We start from the raw sequence: 23861 nt of genomic DNA, 5'->3' as shown, positions 1-23861 counted from the left end.
ATAGCCAGTGCGTGACAACTTCAACTGGTGCAGTTCCTATATCCAAATACTACAGGTTACTCACCTGTAGTGTTGGTTCTTCTAGTGGTCATCTGTAATTTTACACCAATGGGCTTTGTGCCTGTGCAGAGACCTCATCGGAATCTAACAAGCTTAATTTTCCTGCTTTAGGCACAAATCCCACCCCCAGCCACCGTATGCGGCTGCGCCACTCCTCATTCCTTCAATCACGGAGTCCAGCTTCAGTGGAACCTGGGGGGGGGGCGTGCAAAATCATCACTAGATCACTAGAAGAACCAACTAGAAGATGATCACTAGATGATCACTAGAAGAACCAACGTTACAGGTGAGTAACCTGTAGTTCTTCGACGTGGTCTCTGTATTTTATACCAATGGATGCATGACAAGCTAGCACCCCAGGAGGAGGGAAGAAGTAAAGGCTACAGTTCAAAAAATAGAAAACCTTTATTATTTTTACACCTTCTCCATCAGCATTTGTTTTTTAACAAACCTAGTGCATCAACTGAAAATGGACTGCAGGACATTCCTGCCAAATACAGCATCATTTCGTGCTCTGGCATCAATTGCATAGTGGCGGATAAATGAATGGGGTGAGGTCCAAGTGGCCACCTGACAAATCACATCCAATGGCACTGATCTATCAAATGCCACCGATGTCACCATAGAATGCACTGAATGTGCCTTTACTGTGGCAGGTAATTGCTTATGAGCCAACTGATAACAAAGCTCTATTGTAGAAACTATCAACCTAGACATGGATTGGGCAGAAACTTGAAGCCCTTTACGTAGCCGATCATAGAGAACAAACAGCGAGGGTGTTCTACGCCACTCAGCAGACCTCTGAACACAGAAGGACAATGCCCTTCGGACATCCAACCGATGTAATCTACGTTCCGCTTCAAAGGAAGGATTTTGAAAAAACACAGGGAGAGTGAGAGGTGAAGAGCGGTGAAACAATGACACCACCTTCGAGAGGAACTGGACATCTGGTCTAAGTACGACCTTGTCCTTATGAAACTGCAAATAAGGTAAGTCAGCCCTTAAGGCTCGCAACTCACTAACCCTCGTTAATTGCCACCAAGAAGGCGACCTTCCAGGTTAGAAGGTGCGGCTCTATCGAAGCCAGGGGCTCATACAGGGGCTTAAGCAGGCCGGCCAACACCACCAACAGATCCCAGGCTGGCACCATGATAGGGTCATCAGGAAAAACATGAGGCAGGCCCTTCAGAAAGGTTTTTACCAATGGGACCTTGAACCATGAGGGCCGATCAGGTGGGGAATTGGCCACAATGGCCACCAGATATACCTTCAAGGCGGAGAGCCTCAGGCCTGACTCCTTCAAAGACCTCAAATAACCACATATATTGTTTACAAAGGGGTTCTGGCTCCCCCTTCTGTTGGGCCCAATATTCACTCCCAGCTTGGAAGCTGATGGAAAGCATCAACAGTACCGAGACCAGGGTTTTGACTGCAGCCAGAGCCGATTCTGGGCGGTCGGATGACATTGATGTGGCCATCTTTGCCAACCTTTTTAACAATAAGGCTTCCGAAGACTGGATAGCCAGGTCCCACAGGGCTGCGCTCAAGCAAGAAGCCCGATTCCCTTGAGCCTGCTTCATGAATTTTTGGCAGTGAAGGCAGGTCTTGACAATGTGAGATTCCCCCAAGCACAGGAGACAGTGTGCATATAAAGGGAGAGGATCTTAGATCCACAGTGGACACATTTAAAAAAATTTGTCGTGCCCAGCATGCACGCTGAATGGCTGGCCTTCACACCTAGTCCCACGCCAGGACCGAGGCAGAAAACAAAGGAAAGAACTGGTAGAAAACCAAAAACGCCAAGAGAAAAACGCAACTGCATGAAGACAAACTAAAGAGCCAGAGAAAACTGGAAAGCAGAAAAAAACGAACAAGGGGATAAGCAATCCTACTCGTTACCAAGCTGCAAACTCCACGATGCTGACTGAAGCACAGATGATGAAAGACTGAGGGAATGAGGAGTGGCACAGCCACATATGGTGGTTGGGGCGGGATTCCCGCCTAAAGCAGGAAAATTGAGCTTGTTAGATTCCGACGAGGTCTCTGCACAGGTGCAAAGCCCATGGGCGAAAAATACAGAGACCACGTCGAAGCACTGAGAGATATTCCACTGGCCACATTTCAGCCTATCATACAGTTAGACACAAAACACTGAACATGGTCGTTCTCTCTCTCCCTCATACTAGGAACTTGTCAAGTCTATATTCTTAAAAACCAGAAGACTGTAGCCAAAATCCCTGCTGTGGCCTTATAAGAATTAGCCAACTACTACCTTTGTCTTGTAAATTGCTACTCTCTGGTAAAGGTCCCCTCTGTTTTTCAAGAAACATGTCTTGACTGCATTATTCCCTTTCTGCGTACCCTAATATTGACATGACCCGCTTTCTGGAAACCTTATTAAACAACATGGCTGTCTGCACCCAATTTGAGTACATTTTCCCCATTTAAGTCAAAACAGTCGCAAAGCGTGGTAACAATCAGGTATCAAAACAAATATGGGAACACAATTGGGCAACTCAGTTTGATACTGATGGTACACATCAACACCACCCCCAGAGTCCAAATATGTATGATGAGTTAAGGGCAGTGGGGCCCATCAGTGCCAAAAACACCAATGCCAGCAACAACATGTTCTTTTCCCATATGTAGTACTTTCTCCCAATCTGCTTTTTCTTAAGAAAGGCTCTGAAAGTTGCTGCCCTTTGAAGTGTCAGAGGCACAGCATGACATTTATTCAAGGTACAGAACTCCGCAAACTATGCTCTATCATTCTCTCCCACCCTTTAAAAACTATTTAAGTGACTTCTACTCTTCCATTAAAATTTTATGCTTCCCATGAGGAGGTGCCATCTTTTAACAAGCAACTCCAAATGTTTTGTAGGCTGTTCTCTTTTCTGACAGCTTGCGTGATTCGGGCTTGCAAATATTTCTTCCCTGCATGTGAACAAGTGCTGGGCACAGAGCCACCTACTCAGTTGAAAACTCCACCCTTTGCTTGCTTCCTTCCCCCACTCCTCAGCTGAGGAATTTCTTTTTTCAGTGAGAAACACCAGGGGGAGAACATGCCTTTGCTATAAAAGAATAGTGCTGAGTAACCAGGGCTTCATTGTCACGCAATGAGAACTGACTGTCAGTCTTTCCATGCGCCTGACAGTGGCCTGGCTCTTGTTTAAGCCATCGCGTGCAAACCAACAACCCACATCCCCCTATGAAATTCTTCCTAACAACAGCTGTTAAATATTGATGATGCCTGGCTAGCTCTGAGTGTTCTTCATGAAGGTTAAGTAGTCATGTAATGGAACCTAATTCTATATTTTTATCTGCTGTAGAGAAGATACTTGAATTTCAAGGAAATGAGTCTTAAAATGCAGAAAATAATGTATTAGAGGAAAAAGGAAATGAGTTAAAATAGTATCTCTGTTTAGTACATCTTTTTTCCCCTTTTGCCTGAAAAGTCTAGAAGGCTGCAGAAAATTAAAGCAAATACATGAACTGTATTTGCTAGTACAAGCTCTTGGGTTCTTAAATTAGAAATGAATTTGCAATACAACAGTAATCAGAATATTGTATAGCTAAAATATACCATATATATAATTTATATTTGTACAAAAAAAAAATTAAGTCCACATTTGCCCATTTCAAACACTTAAATAAAACCCATCAAAATAATTCTTAGAAGCAGAATTAAAGTATTTCTTGCTTGAAATGTGTGCTCCAAACTGTGAAATCTTTCTTTTGGCACCACAGAGACTTGCTCTCCTCTGTTCCTCTAAGCCAGGCATCCCCAAACTGCGGCCCTCCAGATGTTGCTGAACTACAATTCCCATCACCCCCAGCTGCAATGTATTGTGGCTGGGATGATGGGAATTGTAGTTCAGCAACATCTGGAGGGCCGCAGTTTGGGGATGCCTGCTCTAAGCCATGGTTTCTCAACCACCAGTCCCTGGACCGCTGCCAGTCCACGAAGAGTTGAGTGCCAGACCCTGACTGGGAGTCAACCCCCCCTCCCAAACAACTGCAATCAAAGCACTCACTTCCTCAATTTTGCACATGGCATAAAAGAGGAAGAGGAGGAGTATCACGGAGGCGTGGGACCCTGCTTCTGCCTTGCCTCCACGTGATGCTGAGATCTTCCTACAGCTATCTTATTCCCTATCTTTACAGCTTCAAACTGTATGCAGCACAGGGGCATTGAGGAAAAGGTATGGCAGTGGGCGCCACTTGAAGGGCTGCTGGTTCTTGCATGCTCATTGTTTGCAGCCAAAGATTGATTGATTGAAACCCAGCTACCTATTGTGGCCAAGGCGCCTTGGGATGGAACGCTGTTTCCCTCTTGCATCCGTGGGGCATTTTGGTCCCTTGGCCCCCTGTAACCCCCTGGTCTGCACCGCCGGTGGAAGATGGTGGTCCCCTTTGTGACCTTGCCAGTGGGTGGAACCTCTGGCCAAGATCATGCCATGTTGAGGGCTAAGCAGCGGAGAGAGGGAGGAGGGCCACCTTGGCTCGGGCTTTGCAGAAAGGGAGTGCAGGTGGACCTTCCTGGGGGGAGGAAGAGCAAGCACGCATATCAAGGAGGCTAAGTGGCGGAGGGAGGTGATGTGGTGCGGGGGAGAGGCAAGATACCATTTTGTGCGTTCATGCGAAAGGGTCATTGGATGAATGGCACTGGAATGAAGTGATCCAGGGGATTTGATGCCCAGCGCGCTTTGTGTCCGATCCCAACCGATTTTAAACCAGCTGTCTGTTGCAGCCAAGACACCTTGAGAGGGAACGCTGTTTCCCTCTTGCATCAGTGGGGCATTGTGGTCCCCCAGCCCCCTATAATCCCCTGGTCTGCACCGCCAGTGGAAGTCGGCGTTCCCCTTTATGACCTTGCTGGACGGGGGGACAACCTCTGGTCGGAATCATGCCACGGTGAGGGCTAAGCAGTGGAGGGAGCAAGGAGGGCTGCCTTGGCTCACCTCAAAGCGACACACAGGCAGCATGTGGGACCACGTGAGTCGCATGGCCCCAAAGGCAGGCAGGTGTGATTGGTGCGTGCAGAGGAGTTGGGAGGGGGGCACAGAGGCATGCACTGTGAGAGAGGATGGAGGGACACCTGCTACACTCTGGTGCGTAAGCACAGCAGTGGCAGCTCTTGGACCCAGGCGACCTTCCGAGCACGGTCCAGTGCACCATTGCCTCACCCACCCTGAACAGTGCCTTGTCAGGCATCCACCACTGCAATGCTCCACACCCCCACCATCTCAGAATCGCCTCCTTCCCTCTAACACCAGGTCCCCAGCGCTCTTCTTCACATTTTCTTTCACCATTAAAAAACAGACATTCCCAGCGCCTGCCACGTAACCGTTTTTAAGGAGTTTTGGAGGAGCTGAGCGGGTTTCATTAGGTCCGTCTCACAAAGTGCACATCTAAGAGCAGGATCCAGATCAAGCCAGGTAATCATGACCAAGCAGCACTGACACAAATGAGAGATTACTAAATTAATTTCAGTGGGTGGTCCTGACTAACGCCATCTGGATCTGGCCCTGCAACTACACAACTTCTGCTAAAACTCCACCTCCATCATGAGAGGGTTAAACTGTAGACTTTGGGCTCTACTGACAACTTGCCCAGCTCTCCTCTCCTCACCTCCTTTTTGCTTTGCTTGACATCCAGCCTGATGAAGAGTTTTGGGGAATTCAAAAGCTTGCTTGTGTGTTGTTTTCGTTGGCCCAATGTAGCTTTTGAATTTTTCTAATGGCCCAACATCCCCTCTCCATTGAGTAATCACAAGCAGCTCCACCCCCACCCCGCACATACTGAAGACATATTTGTTCACCCAGGCTTTTAGATTCAGGGGTTCTCAACCTTGGGTCCCCAGATGTTGGTGGACTTCAACTCCCATAATCCCCAGCCATATTGGCCAAATGCCATTGTGGTTGGGGGGTATGGGAGTTTAAGTCCACCAACATCTGGGGACCCAAGGTTGAGAATCCTAACATTCCATGTTTGCAAAAGATTCCAAATTTAATGATTTTAATGCTTATATTATTTTAATTGTAAACTGCCCAGAGATGCAAGTTTTGGACAGTACAGAAGTTTGTTAAACAAACAAACAAACAAACAAACTTAATCTTGAAACTCCTTTACTAACTGCTGGTCCGGCTCAGAAGAAGTCTCAACAATACTCTTAATGGGCTAATGGGTAAATATATACAAGCTTACCCAGGAACAATACAAGATGATCCTCCCTCCAATCTGTTTATTCTATGTCCAAAGGCCTGAACCAAGTAACACTTAGCTTATGAGAGTTATACCAGGACTTTCTAAACACTGAACCTAAAAGACTTTTATTAAAATTACTGTCCAGTTTTCATACAGGGACATAATTAGAATGGTTATGGGATTATGTTAGTAACACAACAACATGGGGGAATATCTTATTTCTGCACTCCTGGCTTTGCTTTCAGATGAGTTGACTGCTTAATACATACATACATACATAAAATAATTGCTTTTCCACTGAAAGGGGTTTTTGTATGAAGGTCAGTACAGTAAAGGAAACTTCAATATAGCTGCAACGTACCAACATTTGTGGTTTTTCATATATGCATAGTGTCACTATTCCCCATGTGCATTATCCATATACAGGTGAACCCTGTTCTCCACGGGAGTTCCATTCTCTGCTACAATTGCGAACAATGGAACCACAGATAAACGAGGCTTTGTGGTCTGCCTCCCTGGCAGAAAACCAGCCAGGGATGCGGTTGGATTCCAAGATGGTTGAGGGCATGAAAGGGACTGTTAAGGAGGATAAGGAGACTGCAGAGAAGCTGAATGAGTAATTTGCATCCGTTTTCACGGCAGAAGATAGTGACCATACCCACTCCGTAACTGAGCTTCTCAGGCTTGGAGACTGAAGAACTGGGCCAATTTGAGGGGAAGAGAGAGAATGTTCTCAACTGTCCTAAAAAAACTAAAAATTAAATAAATTGCCAGGGCCAGATGGCATCCACCCAGAAGTTCTGAAGGCACTCAAATGTGAAATTGCTGATCTCCTAGCAAAAGTATGTAACAATCAGGCTCTGTACCAGAGAACTGGAAAGTAGCTAATGTTACTGTTTTTCAAAAAGGGATCCGGGAAATTACAGGCTGGTTAGCTTAACTTCTGTACTGGGCAAAGTGATGGAAAGCATTCTCAAAGATAAAATTGTTAAGCATATAGAAGAACAGGCCCTGCTAAAGGAGAACCAGCATGGCTTCTACAAGGGCAAGTCTTGCCTCACTAACGTTTTTGAGTTCTCCAAGACTGTTAACAGGCATGTGGATAAAGGGGATCAAGTTGACACAGTATACTTGGACTTCCAAAAAGCTTTTGATAAAGTTCCTCACCAAAGGCTCTTGAGTAAACTTAGCAATCATGGGATAAGAGGACAGGTTCATGTGTGGATTGGTAACTGGTTGAAGGACAGGAAACAGAGGATAGAAAGAAACGGACAGTTTTCACAATGGAGAGAAGTGGGATCCCCAGGGATCTGTACTTGGGTCAGTGCTCTTTAATTTGTTCATAAATGATCTAGAAGTTGGAATAAGCAGCAAAGTGGCCAAATTTGCAGATGACACGAACCTATTTAGGATAGAGAAATCCACAACAGATTGTGAGGAATTCCAAAAGTATCTCTCCAAACTAGGTGAGTGGGCAACAAAGTGGCAAATGCATTTAAATGTAAGCAAGTGTAAAGTGATGCATATTGGAGCAAAACAACCCCAATGTTACATATACACAGATGTACACTGATAGGGTCTGAGCTGTTGGTGAATGACCAAGAGAGAGATCTTGGGGTGATGGGGGACAGCTCGTTGAAAGTGTCAACACCAATGTACTGCGTTAACTTTCCCCCCTCTTTTCTTTCTTTTTGTATTTTTCTCTTTTTATACTCATTTAATAAACACTTTAAAAGAAAGAAAGTGTCACCACTTTGCAGCAGCTGCAAAAAAGGCAAATTCCATGCTAGGGATCATTAGGAAGGGGGTTGGAAATAAAAATACTAATATTATAAGGCCCTTATACAAATCTATGGTGTGGCCACATTTGGAGTACTGCATACACTTCTGGTCACCGTATCTTGACATTGTAGAACTGGAAAAGGTGCAACCAAGCTTGGAGCACCTTGCTTATGAGGCAAGGCTACAGCATCTGGGACTTTTAGTTTGGAAAAGAGGTGAGAAATAATAGAGACAGTTGTTCCTCAAAATGAGAGCTGTTATATGGAGTCCCTCAGGGCTCCATTCTGTCACCAGTGCTTTTTAATATCTACATGAAACCGCTTGGCGAGGTCATCAGGAGATTTGGTGCTGGTTGTTATCAGTATGCTTATGGCACCCAAATCTATTTCTCCTTTTTATCTTCATCATAAGGAAATGGCATTCATTCCCTAAATGCCTGCCTACAGGCAGTAATGGGCTGGATGAGAGATAAAAAATTGAAACTGAATCCAAACAAGACAGAGGTGCTCACTGTAGGGGCTCAGAATCTGAGGGATGAGTTAGACTTTCCTGAGTTGGATGGGGTTGCACTCCCCTGGAAGGAGAAGGTATGCAGCTTGGGAGTACTCCTGGACCCAGGCCTCACCCTGGTATCTCAGGTGGAGGCTATAGCCAGGAACATAGGAAGCTGCCATATACCGATTCAAACCATTGGTCCATCTAGCTCAGTATTGTCTACCCAGACTGGCAGCGGCTTCTCTAAGATTCCAGGCAGGAGTCCCTCTCAGCCCTATCTTGGAGAAGCCAGGGAAGAAACTTGAAACCTTCTGCTCTTCCCAGAGCAGCTCCATCCCGATATGCAACCAGGGCAGACCCTGCTTAGCTAAGGGGACAAATCATGCTTGCTACCACAAGACCAGCTGTCCTCTCCCTTCAGCTGATTTGACAGCTGCATCCATTTCTTGAAGAGGACAGCCTCAAGACAGTGGTGCATCAGCTGGTAACCTCCATGCTTGACTATTGCAATGTACTCTACATGGGGCTGCCTTTGTATGTAGTTTGAAAACTTCAGTTAGTTCAAAATGCGGCAGCCAGATTGGTCTCTGGGGCAACCTGGAGAAACCATATTATGCCCATTTTGAAACAGCTGCACTGGCTGCCAATATGTTTCTGGGCAAAATACAAAGTGCTGGTTATTACCTTTAAAGCCCTGAACAGCTTAGTTATCTTAGAGACTGCCTTCTTCGGTACAATCTCCACTGCACATTAAGGTTATCTGAGGGGGCCCATCTTCAATTGCCACCAACACATATGGTGGCGACTCAGAGGCGGGCTTTCTCTGTGGCCTTTAAGACCTATCTGTTTGGCCTGGCCTCCCAGAGTCTTTAAACTGTTTTTAAACAGTAAAGGTTTGGTCTGGTTTTCCAGGGTTTTAAAAACTGTTTTGTTTTAATAATAGCTTTATGTTGTTTTTACATTTTTTGATTTTAACAGTTAATTGATTTTAATGCTGTTTTACTGTAAACTGCTCTGAGCTATTTTTGGAAGGGCAGTATAGAAATCAAATATATATTGATTTAAATATATAATCCACCAACACAAAGCAGCCTGCATACGTGAACAATTATGGGACAAATCACCAGCACCTTCACTTGTGTTTTTAAGACAGGAAGAGGACAAGTAGGTCATCTGTGCAGGGAATAAGTTTGGCTCTAACACTTTTATGAAAGCCAAGCAACTACAGAAAAAGCATTTATATAGAGAGATCCTGATACAGCATATGCCCATGAGCCATTTTTTTTTTAATCTACCACCTTGAGAACTCTGAGGGATTAAGTATGGCCTGTAGATGTGCAAAGCACATTAAAAGTTCACCTTCAGCCATCCTATGAGCTAATTTAGTGAGGCCTGTTTTTAACCATCTCTCTGAAGCATATACTCTATATTTTAAGTACTACTATAAGGGAAATCACAAATTCCTGTTGGATCAAAGAGCTGCCTTCTGGCCAAATCTCTCCATGCAACTTCGGCTGATGCCAACCCTGCCATTAAGGACTCAGATAGCTTGAAAGTTATACTTCTAGACAAGTGTTTTACTTTTCAGCAACACATTCAGATGTGTTCATATCATTTTGTACCAATCTAGGTATCTTGAAGAGCGCTAGTGCCTCTTCATGTCATTTCTATAGCCCAATTCCATACTTGCCTATTACTAATCTGTGTGTGTATGTGTGTGTGTATGTGCACACACAATATTGCTGATTTGGGTGTAGCGTTGTAGCTAAGAAACAGAGCTACAAATCAGGAAATCTTTCCCATGAAGCCACAGCAGCCCTCTCCCTATCCACAATATGGAGATAATGCTGATCTCTCTTACAGAATATACAATGCATCTAGCCCAGTACTCTCTATTCTGTCTAGCAGAGGTTCTCCAAGATCTCAGGCAGAGATCTTTCCCAGTCCTGCTAGCAGAGATGCCGTTGAATTTATGCTAAGTTACTCTGGGAGTCATTCCTAGGAAAACTACATCCACTTGCAAACCTGTTCTTTTGGAGGTACAAACTGGTGATCAGTACTATCAAAACTGAGAATGCCAACCATCTGTTGGGCAGATACACATGCACAGCACACTGTGGCACACAGGGAATGTGGGAGATGTTTGTGTCAATGTCTTTGTTCTTCATTAAGAGCTCCAGATTTTCCGAATACAGCAAAACACATTTTATTATGATTGAACGCCACAGCCTATACAAATATGCTTGTTATAGGGCACAGAAAATAGTAGGTTGCAAAATATAAGCGGAAGTAATGAATATCAAGTTTTAAAGCAAATGCTCGGGAACTATGAGAAAAACAACAGGAGATTTCAAAGTAGACAATAGGTCTCTTTCTGAAAAACTTTCCACTCATGACTGACCCAAAGATCGAGGTCATATAGCAAAGCAAAGACATTTTCTCCTAGCAGGCAGGAAGACAGAGGCAATGGCTCATTTATGCACTGCTGGTCTACCAAATCTCAGATCAAAAGATCACTTTCATAACCACTTTTTTGAGGTTGCAACGGAGCTTGCTAACAGTCACGCAATCCTGGCTTGCTATCATTTTCTATACAGGCAGGCTCCAAACATCTCTTAAAGGAACCGCTTCCTCCCCCACTCTCCTGTTTTCATACAGATGTAAAGATGATATTTAATAATACCAGAAATAGATTTTAAAATTATTGCATATGGTTTAAATATCCAAGTGGAGGAGGAGATGGAGATTTAATAAATATCTAATGAATATTGATAAGGGGTGATGGAGGAAAAATATTGAGTGGGTTAGAGTTTTCTTAAAGAAACCTATTCTGAAACATGTAAAATATTCATTCTATAACAATTAATTTTAAAACTGTGTTTATTTCTATACATCCATAAAGTTTGCAGTGCAATTGGTAACTCAGTATTAAACCATGCAGACACTGGCCCACATGCTGTGTTGAATAACATGGGCAGTTCTGAGATGTCCAAGCTGCTGCGGGCTCCTAAGGAACTGCTGGTGGTTCTGTGCTTTTGCACAGAGCAAAAATACAAAGAGTAGCACACTCACACTCCGGAAGCCCTACTTACATCATTGCACCCAGACCCAAGGAGACACGAAGACATTACTATGGTGGAATTGGTCACTTGTACTGAGGCGTAATTATATCGTGCCTACAAGGCATATCAGCTGGGATTGGCCCTCCTCCCCCTACAGTGCGGCCTCTAGCAGGCAGGCCACAGCCATGGCCACCTTCACCTAAATGACCGTGGCGATAGCACCTTGTCTCCAGGCAGCTCCACCACTCTAAAGCGGGGGCACCCTTCGTCACCAACCTAAGGTCAGGTCTCCAATATCAAACTCCAACCCCCACCCCACCCCACCCCCAATGCTGTACAGCCATATGGAAAGGATGTTGCCTGCAGAGAGGTAGGATTTAAGTAGCATCCCTGATATTATTATTATTGTACATTTATATCCCGCTCTTCCTCCAAGGAGCCCAGAGCGGTGTACTACATACCTGAGTTTCTCTTTCACAACAACCCTGTGAAGTAGGTTAGGCTGAGAGAGAAGTGACTGGCCCAGAGTCACCCAGCTAATTTCATGGCTGAATGGGGATTTGAACTCAGGTCTCCCCGGTCCTAGTCCAGCACTCTAACCACTACACCACGCTGGCTCATATGTCAAGCCTCAAGGGATCCGCCCCTCTTCCTTGATGTACAAAGCTTACCTAAGGTGCCACACCCATTTCTTAGCTGTTCACCACCGCACTATACCTGCCATGGCAGGCGTTAGCCTAGCTTAACGCCCCGCACCCCACAGACCCAGTAGAACCACTGCCAATCCCAGCAAGTCATCAATGAACAGCCTCATGCCCACGGCCGACAGGTGGACCCCATCACCTCAGTAAAGGGCAGGCTGCGAAAACAAGATGTCATCGTGCGGAATACAACCCCCTCCCCTAGTGGCTAAGAAGCATGCCATTGCTGCGTTAACCCTCCCACCTAGCCCTGTCCACCTTGTTTTGCTTGAGCGCCCCCTTCCATACCCTGCACTGGGTGGTGTCAGACCAAAGTATGACCACGCCTGGACACCAGGCCAGAACCACCTCCAGATCCTGTGTGGTTTGCAGTGACAGTGAAATACCTGACTGACTAATTAGATCGTTCCCCCTGAAATGCACGAGCAGGATATCCGGTGCCGGATTCTCCTCCAGGAACTCCCACAGCATCGGCAGCAGCCAGGCCCTTCGCATGCCCCACCACCCACGCCTCTCGACTGAGGCCCATCGCTCCAGGCCCATTTGCATTCCCGGATACGTGCCTTGCGCCCACTTGAGGGCCCAAAATACAAACGAGTGGCCAAAGACAAGAACTCTGCCCCGCTTCGCTCCTGTGCAAGTGAGTGGACATTGGTGAGGGAGGAAGGGGAGGTGGGGAGGTGCGGAGGCCCCCCGCTCTCAACGCACGTGTTTGCGGTAGACCGTAGACCACCATCGGCCCAGGCACTGTATGGCGTTGCCCAAAGAGCCCATACCCGCTGCTGCTGATGCTGCACCGATTCTGAAAGAGTGCAAGGATAAGTGGCACGTGGATACACCGGCTGCAATGAAGGCCTTCTTCATCACCGCCCAGAACTGGTAGTGGTGGGACAAGTGGCCACCATTGGCAAGGACAAAGAGGCATCCTTCCACCTCGCCTCTTACCCCCATATAGGCTCCCAGAGCCCGCACTGGGCACATGTGCTGGTCATCCACCTTGTGAAGGGTGACCGCCTGCCCTTTGCCCTTTTGGTCCGTCTTGGAGAAGCGGAGCCACAGTGTTACGGAGGCTAGTCCCAGAGCGAGGTCGCACTTCTGCGGGATCCTGCCTGCCAGACTGTGCGCCCTCCTGGGGAACAATTCCCTAGCCCTGAACGCCCCATAGAAGGCCACCAGCGCCACCACATGGAACAACGCCTCCTTGTAGGGGGACAAATAAACCTCCCCGAGGCGCCGCATGGCATGCTGCAGTGCCTCAGGTGTAATCGGCCAGCATTGGTCTGGCTGGGCTGAGGTCTCCCTGGCCCAGCCCTCCAGAACGTGCCGGACTCTAAAGTCGCCCAAGTGGTCTGGAAGCCCCCTGGCCTTTCCGTAGAAGGCCAGCGCCACCAAATGGCCAGCCATGGTGCTTATCGCCAGCCCGCCTGCCCAGAGGTACACCAGATACAGCATCAGGTGCTCGAGTGGGGCCGGCCACTCCTGGTTGATCCCTACCTGCGACCTAAAGTGTTGGAAGACCCTAACTCTCGTCGTAAGCTACCTATGTCCCAGGCCCTATCGAAGCCTCAATCACCCTGAGTGCCTCTAACCACCAACCAAATCTGTGTCAATCTGAGAATCCTGGCAGATTCATATGGGCAAATGTAGCCTGAAAAGACAACCCATTCACAAACTGTGCAGGACTTTGAAAGTCAAGTCCAGAACTTTCAACCTGGCCTGGAAACAAATTGGCAGCCAATACGCTGCTGCAGAACAACTTGCATAGTGACTAGTGTCCACAAGCATCCTTGCAATAGCTTTCTGAACCAGTTGAAGCTTCCGAACCATCTTCAAAGGCAGCCACACATAGAGTGCATTCCAGTAATCCAATCTGGATATAACCAATGCATAGGTAACAGAGCAGAGGTCAGATCAGTTTCTCTAGCTAGGCACTGCTGGCACAAGCTGGTAGAAGGCATTTCTGGACACCACCACAAAGGACAGTGGTGGTGTCCAGGAAGGCCTTTTTCAAAGGACAGTGGTGGGCCTCTAAGGACAGTGTTAGGTCCCAGTGAACCAAGCTACAAATTTGGTCATTCAAGATCAGTGTGGCCCCATCTAAAACCAGATTTACCTCACTGCATGGATTACCAGTTTTACTGACTCACAGTAAGAAGTATTAGTTTTACTGACTCTGTCTCATCTGGACTGAATTTCAGTTTGTTTGCCAAGAGAGGCCAGGAGAATCAACAGGACCATGCTCCCTCCCTATCTCCTGGAGTTAAGTCATCCACCAGGGTGACCAAGGCAGATTCTGTCCCATACCTAGGATGGAAGCCAGACTAAAAAGGATTTAAGTAACCCGTTTTATCCAGAACCACCCGAAGCTGAGTCAATACCATTTACTCCAGGGCTGCACAACTCAAATGCCCCAGAGGGCCGGAACCATCCACAACTTGGTGTACAGGGGCCGAAGTCAATGTTTAGCACATTATTACATTAAAATTAAAAATATTATTAATTACATGTGGATCTATTCTCTCTGTCAATGGACTCATAGTTTCAACCAAGGATAGTAGCCAGAGAAAAGGTCTTGTCCCTGCTCAATCAGTGGGGCCCCTAGAGTGCATGCTGGCCCCAAACAAATGCCAAGTCCTCTCCTCTCCCTAAACTGTTGTTGCTTTCAGGCAGCAGTGCTAGGCATGCTTTCACGGGAGTAAGCCTCACTGGGCACACCATGGAGCGTATTTCTGAGAAAGCATGCACAGGAAGGTGCTATGAGGCAGGTTCCAGCTTCTGTGGTGCTTCAGGATACCTGGGGCCCAGTAAAATAGTCCCTGCGGGCCAAATCTGGCCCCCGGGCCTTATGTTGTGCAGGCCTGATTTACGCCGACACCTAAACACAAAACTGCTCTCAAGGTCACATTTGCAATTTGTAATTTTAAATATTGTAAATTTGTCATTTTAAGCAGCTTTTGGGAGTTTTAATCGATTTTAGTGTTTTATTTATTTGTATTGTTGTTTTATGATTGTGAACCACCCCGAGACTTTGGTTTGGGGCGGTATATAAATGTATTAAATAAAATAAATACATTAGTGTCTACTGCAACATAAAAACCAATGCTGAACTACAAATTAGATGCAAAGTTGTCACTGCCAAAAGGTCAATTTAAAAAACAGTAATTAACGAAGGCCCCATACTCACAGAGCTGGTAAACCTGTGTCTGGGCTGCACCACTTAATACAGTAACTGGGGGCAGAATACAAAACATACCTTTATACAAAAAAATGAACATGTGAAGGAGGAGGGTTCTAGCCTAGGCTTCTCTCTGGTACAGGAATTTATTTTTTTATTATTCAGTCAGCTACCTAATTAGAAGCCATCAAAGCCAAATTGCAGGGATGGAGCTACCAGTGTAACCCCTCACCCCCAAGGGACCACAGGAAGCATTTGGACGGCACATGCGGTGGCAGAGGAGAAAGCCAAAAGGGGAAGAGGTGGTGCACTGGCAGGGAGAGGCGAGGCAGCAGCAGGTGATGGAGGTAAGCAGGCAGCTGAGGCGGCAGAGTTTTGGGGTGGGTGGGGCATGCACCAGGGGGTGAACACAGGCCTCCCGTGCTCAAGCTACACCAGTGTTCAGTTACCAACATTGCAAAGGCCAAAAGAGAAGGTATTTCTGCATATTCCATAAAGCTTGCTTGCAACAATATCCTTGCTAGAAAGGGTAAAAACCAAAGTCCTATTCAGACATAATGTTGTACATTCATAAAGGTGTCTGTACATATGTAAATGCTTTTGTGTGATTGACTTGCATACATTCATTTTAGAAGTTATCCTGAGTATGGATTCCCAAAGGCAGGATAGTAAAGTTGTACCCTCGAGTCGATGTTGACTCCTGGCGACCACAGAGCCATGTGCTTTTCTTTGGCATAATACAGGAGGAGCTTACCATTGCCTCCTTCCACACAGTGTGAGATGATGCCTTTCAGCACCTTCTTATATCGTTGCTGCCCGATATAGGCGTTCCCCATATTCTGGGAAACATACCAGCGGGGATTCAAACTAGCAACCTCTTGCTCCCTAGGCAAGTTATTTCTCTTCTGCGCAATTAGGTGGCTACAAAGGCAGGATACAAACAGGAAATAAATATACTACTGTTTGTGCGCTGAACATAATGTGTAAATAACTTTATGCACATAAGATCTGTACATGCGTATACTGTGATAGACTGTACAAGTGTTGAACATAATGTGTAAATAGGGCGGGTCTGCTTAGAAACAGCCCCTGAAGAAATTGCTAGCTAAGGGTTTCCACACAGCTGTATATTAAAAGAACTAGGTCAAGCATACAATGTACTAGCAAAACTCAAAAGTAGAACTATTTGTCTCCCCACCCCACCCCCCGCTTCTGAATACTATGGATGCAAAGCATGGGAAACATACAGCTGCCTATTTTCTAACTTACAAACATGAGCAGGAACAAGCAGGGTTTTCCTCATGCTCTCTTTTTACTGCTGCACTGTGAGATTTATAGCAAACGGACACATTCCAAAAGTTGGAAGGAGCAAAAGGGGTTTCCCACACTTGCCCAACTCTCTCAAGGCAGTTCTACATTTGACATGACAAACATGTTCGCTGGGTGTGCAAGAGTATTCCCTGCAGTAAGTAACTAAAGAATGGATGACATGCGTGTATTTCTATGTAAGCACCTATGGGTGGGCAAGTATTTTACTGGGCCAGGGTCTCCACTCCCCTGATACATGCAAAAGTGCATCTTCACCCACACTTCACACACTTGCAGTAGGGAACGCATGTTGTGCACACAGCAAAATATGTTTTGTTTCATAAAATGTGGGGATGCCTTCCAGGGTAGCCAACTGCCTACAGTAACAGAAAGTCTTAAATACCCTCATTGGTGCTACCATTCCTGCAGGGAGGATGTTGTTGGGCTGCAACTTAGAGTTGAAGACTACTTGGAACCAGAAAAAGAGCCAGAAAGGATTTCCTTGGATACAGGAAGGTGATATTTTTTTTAAAAAACACACAAAACAAACACCACTATACTGATGAGGGTGTTTTATTAAAAAAGCATTTGCTTCTCTACTGAACTATGATCCTTTTAGAATCAATCTGAAGTACTTGCACTTGTATTATTGCAAGCTAGGCCTATGCTCATGTTGTTTTGATATTTTGAGCAATTACAGGGAGGACACCTAGTGGTGATCATATATCTCTGCAGAAAAGCTTGATTAGGTGAACTGAGTTCTCATCTGCAACTTTGCTTGAAACTAGGATGGATAGATACCCATTTTTGTTTTACCTAAGGGGGGAAAAACAGTATACAAATGCAAATACTTTCAACAGGCGTTATATGAAACATTTTATCTACACTATTTATACACAAATAATTCATTGCCAATTGCACTTCTTTACATGTTACAGGGGGTTTGGGGTGTGTGTGTGTGGGTTCTTTTTGTTTTGAAGAGAAAGAGAAAATGCACACACAAGCAGTTGATATCCCTGTAGGTGCTCTATTTTCAATCAACTCAAGGGTTCTTCCTTCCTCTAGGCAGGAGTGGTTTTTAACTAAAAATAGGGTTATGTGTTTTTCTCAAATACTATTACCATTAGCGCCAATATATCCATGCAGGCCAGTCCTTTGGGTAGGGCGAACCATGATAATTGCCTTGGGCCTTGTACCATTTAAAGTTGAAATATCCCACATTGGTCCCTCTCAGCTGAGAGTCATCTGAAAGGGACATTTGGACCTTAAGCAACCAGACCCCCACTGCTCTGCTGTGAAGAACCGGGCTAGTGTTTAAGTGCCAAATATTTCAGTTTTAAAAGGCCAGCCTTGCACATACCTCTCAGTGAAACAGCGCAGGGTGAACCGTTGAGGTTCCAATGACCTGCATGGGTACCTCTCAGCAAAGGAACCTACACAGCCCTTGGGAACTTAAATGGTCAGCCCTGCAGCAGGGTTCCTGAACACTCTGATTTTACCTGGGCCCTGAACCCTGCTGGGGCAGTCCTGCATCCATGTAGTGACTGATAGCATTAAGAAGATTAATTTTGCAACAAATGCTATCCTATCTTACTGTCAAAACTGCCGTTCCAACTGGTGCTAACCCAATCCAATGAGCCTTTTTGTTTAAAATTTGGAGCTCTTTTTGACAATGCTGAAGTCAAACAATTGCAGGATGCAAAAACTGATGTCAGCCACCTCACGTGTAAAAATTCCATTAGTCACAAACTAGACCGGATAGTGCTGCTGCTGCTGCTGCTGCTGCTGCTACTTATATACTGCTTTTCAACAGAAGTTTCCAAAGCAGTTTAGAGAGAGAGAGAGAGAATGGATCCCTGGCCCCAAAGAGCTCACATTCTAAAAAGAAACACAAAGTCGACACCAGCAACAGCCACTGCAGGGAAGATGTGCTAGGGTTGGATAAAATATGAAGAAAAACCTGTATATGCCCAGGGCTCAGTGAAATATACAGCACAACTATTTCAATTCCCCTTTTTAGCGTTTCCACATTACTTAAAGAGTTCATACATTGAAAGCTCTCTATCACATTAGGGTCTGCATCCAAATAAATTCACCCAGAAACCTGTAATTAATGAAGGCTGTTGGGACTGTAGAAGTTTTAATATGTACACTGCATGTATTTGCCATACTATATAAATCCAGCCCTCTTGACTCACCAAATCTAGCCCTCTTGATAGGCAATTGAAGTTATTGATTCACAGGAGAATGCTTATAGCAGACATTAGACAAACCACTTGTTCAGCATAAAATCTTTAGTGGGGAGGAAAAGGCAGACTTCTGCCCCAGAATACTTTTTTATTCTGGAATTTATCCTTTATTTGGAATTCACTCAGGAATTATTATTATTTTTTTTAGAATCACCAGCTGTTTAAATGCAACTCTGCTTCAATCATGTTGGGGAAGGGGGATTATAAGAGTAAAAGGGGCACATAACTGAAAGAAAACGGAACTCTCCCTGCCACTTCTCACTGCCTTGAAATCCATCACCCCAGGCACTATTACCCCAGTTGGGTTTATTTCTGGCATTACTCAAGTCCCGCTTTGGTCACAGTGCCTGGAGAGACAGGGTGGAGCTAGAGGAAGGATATAGCACAACTGTATGTAAAACATGCATTTTCCACCAGCACATCTAGTTTAGCTTTTCAGGCAAAACTAGATATAATATGGGAAATCTGAAAGCAAATTTCTCAACAGAGCTACCTAAAGTGGAGATTTTACCCATATTGTGCTGTCTCCACACTGTCCATGAGTACATGTAGACAAGCACTGCAGTGTGGGAGAGATCTTCCCCATGAGTGGGACTGCTGGGATTCTGCTGGGATTCCAACACTGATGGGCAGTGTGCTCTCATGGACACAGGACCCTGGGCATTCATCCATGCCTTATGAATGCCTGAATAGGGCTAAGTCTTTTTCTTTAGTTAAAGCTGCCACCAAGAAGTGCATTTAAGAAATTTTGGAGCCTGGACATAAAGGCCTTTGGTGGCGCCCCCCTCTCACCACACTGGAGGCCCTCTTCCCGCTGCAAGTTAAGCATCAGCCCCCAATACACACACACACCGTGACAAACACAGTATTTTTAACACATGGGGTATATTTATGCAAATATGGAGTAGCAGAAACATTTCAAACACACAACATATTCCCATCCCACATTTTTCTTTCCCCACTCCCCGCTCTGTCTCTAAAGCACCCAGCACAGTGCATAATCACACTCAGCCGCCCGGTGCCGTGCAGGCCAGCAGTGACCACACCACCTGGGACAGTCTAAAGAGGATTTAGAGGACCCCAGGGGTTGTGGAGGCCCTGGATTTCGGCCCCGAAGTCCAAGGGTAAGAGCACCACTGATGCCACCATCACCGCCATTAAGATCATGACTATGGTTCTTCGGGATGGGAGATTAACTATTTCCCCAAATTAAATCTTGCTCCTGCTGAAGCTACTAATAAATGGATTAAAAATATAGGTGGTATATTTTGTCTTTTTTACCCTTCAAAGCTTAATGACAACTCGCAGAAGGGAACAATTAATTCAGGGAAATTGGGGTGGCAGGGAGAATAGCATTTTATTTTTTTAAACCCTCTCGGAGTCACACCCCTGACCCAAATCACACCCCTCTCCCACTTGTAACCCTCCCCAAAAGTGTTTCATTTGGCCCTTCAACATCTATTATAAGGCTACCATACAGCTTAATTTCCTTACTTTCCAAGAATTTTTAACTACTGTACATAATTACTTAAAATTTGTTTATTACAAATTTAGTCTTCTAAATATAGAAGATTTGAAGTACTGAAGGGAGTGAGAGATGCCTTATATTTTAATAAGCAGAAATTACTGCTCATGGTTAGAAGGAAAGGCCAACCTTAGTTGTGTGGTTTTTTTTTTAATTTTCCCGTCACTGTAAACACACTAAAAGCAAAACAGAATTAAAGAAAGTGAATAAAACATGTCCTTAATTCACAGCCCTACCAGTTAATCAGCTAAAGGTTTAGGTCATTAAGCAACCAACTGAAGTTGTTATCTATAAGTTAACTTAAACTGTAATATGCATTAAAGGGCAAAACTCTCACTCCAGATCCATCTATTCCTTCTGCTCTTCTCTCCTTGCCATCCTATCTTTCTACACATGCAGATTCCCAATTAAAAAAAAAAAAGGAAGAACCAGCTGGAATTTCTTCCCAAGTAATAGGAAAATAGGTTGATCATCAAGAAAGTCAAGTGTAGTTAACTATCTACAGAGAAGAACATAATGGGCGGGAGCAAATAGTACCACCACCATTGCGACCAGCAGTCGTTGCTGTTCATCCTCCATCCTATGCATTATCATAGAGACTATTTTGCTTATCTTGATAATATTGCTGTTTGAGATCAATGCTGTTTTCAGTGGAACAGATACACGTGTGTGCGCGCGCACACACCCCAACTTTTTAAACAAGCATTCTGGAGAGATTATCTGCCAGTACACTAGCCTTTAAAAATTAAACTGGATAGGAAAAGGATGAAAGGAAGACCACTGCTTCACTCAAATTTAGCTTTAAAATATTCAGTTGAACACTCACTGTTCACTTTAGCTTGTGCATTATTGACATTGCACCACCAGGGAGCCCCTGGTGGCACAGTGGTAAAACTGCTGCCCTGTAACCAGAAGGTTACAAGTTCGATCCTGACCAGGGGCTCAAGATTGACTCAGCCTTCCATCCTTCCGAGGTCGGTAAAATGAGTACCCAGAATGTTGGGGGCAATATGCTAAATCATTGTAAACCGCTTAGAGAGCTTCGGCTATAGAGCGGTATATAAATGTGAGTGCTATTGCTATTGCTATCTTTTTGTAGGCAGCAGCGGAACATTAGAATTTTGTTTGCAGCAGCACTGCCCATATTGTTTTAATTGCTTAATTCTGACGTGTAACATATCTACAAACAAGTCAACATGGGCATACTCCAACTTCTAATGGAAATCTTTTCAGATGGCAAAATATCAAACATTAGGTTAACAAAATAAACTCAATTGTTTCTAAATTTGCATAATGCCTCATTATGTACACAGATACAGACACATTTGATTTAAATTATATAGTGTGCCAAAATGGCTAAAAATCAAATGAAACTCATTACAACACTGAAGACATGAAAATTCCACTTGTGCTGAAACAAAGCCATCAGTTACATTTTTAATACACAACCACTTCTCAAGGATTAGGGTGCAAAATACTAACTTGGCAAAGAGGCACCTTTTAATGTGGTGATTTTATCTATTTAGCAGGGGGAGAGTAACTGGCCGTATGCACCCCCAGCACAGTACCTCCAGCGACTGTAGCTGATATCTATCTTATGTTTCTTTTTAGATTGTGAGCCCTTTGGGGACAGGGAGCCATCATTTGTTTGTTATTTTGCTGTGTAAACAACCCTGAGCCACTTTTGGAAGGGCGGTATAGAAATTGAATTAATAATAATAATAATAATAATAATAATAATAATAATAATAGGGGCCACAGAAATCACCATCAGCCAATTACAAAAAGCAGCTTTACTGGGAACAGCCTATATTCTGCGACGATATCTATAACAACAACATTGACAATAAAATTCAGCCATCCTAGGTCCTTGGGAAGGACTTGATGTCTGGATAAAACAAACCTGTCAATAACACCTGTCTGACTGTGTAAACAAGAAGAAATAATAATAATAATAATAATAATAATAATAATAATAAGAAGAAGAAGAAGAAGAAGAAGAAGAAGAGGAAGAAGAAGAGGCACTAAGAACAAAGGCAATAAGAGCAAAAGTAGAAAAGTCAAAAACAAACAGCAAGTGCTGCCTTTGTAAAGAAGCAGATGAAACTGTGGAACACCTAATCAGCTTTAATCAGCTGTTGTAAAAAGATCGCACAGACTGACTACAAACAAAGGCATGACAAGGTAGCAGGGATGATACACTGGAACATCTGCAAAAAATACAAGCTACCTCTAGCCAAAGATTGGTGGGACCATAAAATTGAAAAAGTTGAAGAAAATAAAGATGTAAAAATATTATGGGAGTTCCGACTACAAACAGACAAACATCTGCCACACAATACATCAGATATAACTGTAGTTGAGAAGAAAGAAAAACAAGTTAAAATAATCGACATAGCAATACCAGGGGATAGCAGAATAGAAGAAAAAGAAATAGAAAAAATCACCAAATAAAAAGATCTACAAATTGAAATTGAAAGGCTGTGGCAGAAAAAGACCAAAATAATCCCAGTGCTAACTGGTGCCCTGGGTACAGTTACAAAAGACCTTGAAGAGCACCTCAACATCATAGGGGCCACAGAAATCACCATCAGCCAATTACAAAAAGCAACTTTACTGGGAACAACCTATATTCTGTGACGATATCTATAACAACAGCAACAACATTGACCATAAAATTCAGCCATCCCAGGTCCTTGGGAAGGACTCGATGTCTGGATAAAACAAACCTGTCAATAACACCTGTCTGACTGTGTAAATAAATAATAATAAAATGCAGGCAATTTCAACAAACACATATTTTGTTGTTTTACTCCAGCTCAATTACAATTACATCCAAATCAAACAATTTTTTCACAGAGAAAGTCCAAAAGAGTGACTATGACTCATAATGTGCACACTCATCCCACGTCCACTTTAGATAAACAGGTTCTGCAGGTTTGTATAATTTCAGAAATCTGCAAAACCTGTTAACTAGAAGTGCCCATGGGACAAAAGATCTGTTTATGTACACCATGGGAAGTGAATCTTATCTCAAATAATTTTCAACACTGTTAAAATCCATTATTTGAAGAGCATTAGCTGGAGACAAGTGCACCAGAGATACAAAGGTGGCTCCACCATTAGGTTAGCAAAGGCAACACAGAAAAAGCTGACAGCGCTACTACTTATGCTATGCCTGCTTCTTCTGCTCACTTCCGGCTCCAAAGGTCATTCAATATTGAAAATATGGCTACTGGGACTTGAAAGTCACGGGCAAGAGAAATTGGGGCCACAGGCAAAGGTGGGAACACCCCA

The 23861-nt window shown here is 44.4% G+C and overlaps 1 protein-coding gene across 11 annotated transcripts in view; it reads right to left on the bottom strand.

The window, feature by feature from the left end:
* AHRR (aryl hydrocarbon receptor repressor) overlaps positions 1–23861 on the bottom strand; it is a 138854-nt gene that overhangs the window by 71721 nt on the left and 43272 nt on the right. The gene's annotated exons all lie outside the window — the stretch shown is intronic.

This window comes from Hemicordylus capensis, chromosome 6 (genome assembly GCF_027244095.1).
Source record: "Hemicordylus capensis ecotype Gifberg chromosome 6, rHemCap1.1.pri, whole genome shotgun sequence".
In the NCBI taxonomy this organism is placed as follows: domain Eukaryota; kingdom Metazoa; phylum Chordata; class Lepidosauria; order Squamata; family Cordylidae; genus Hemicordylus; species Hemicordylus capensis.
This window is presented reverse-complemented; position numbering and strand designations above follow the sequence as displayed.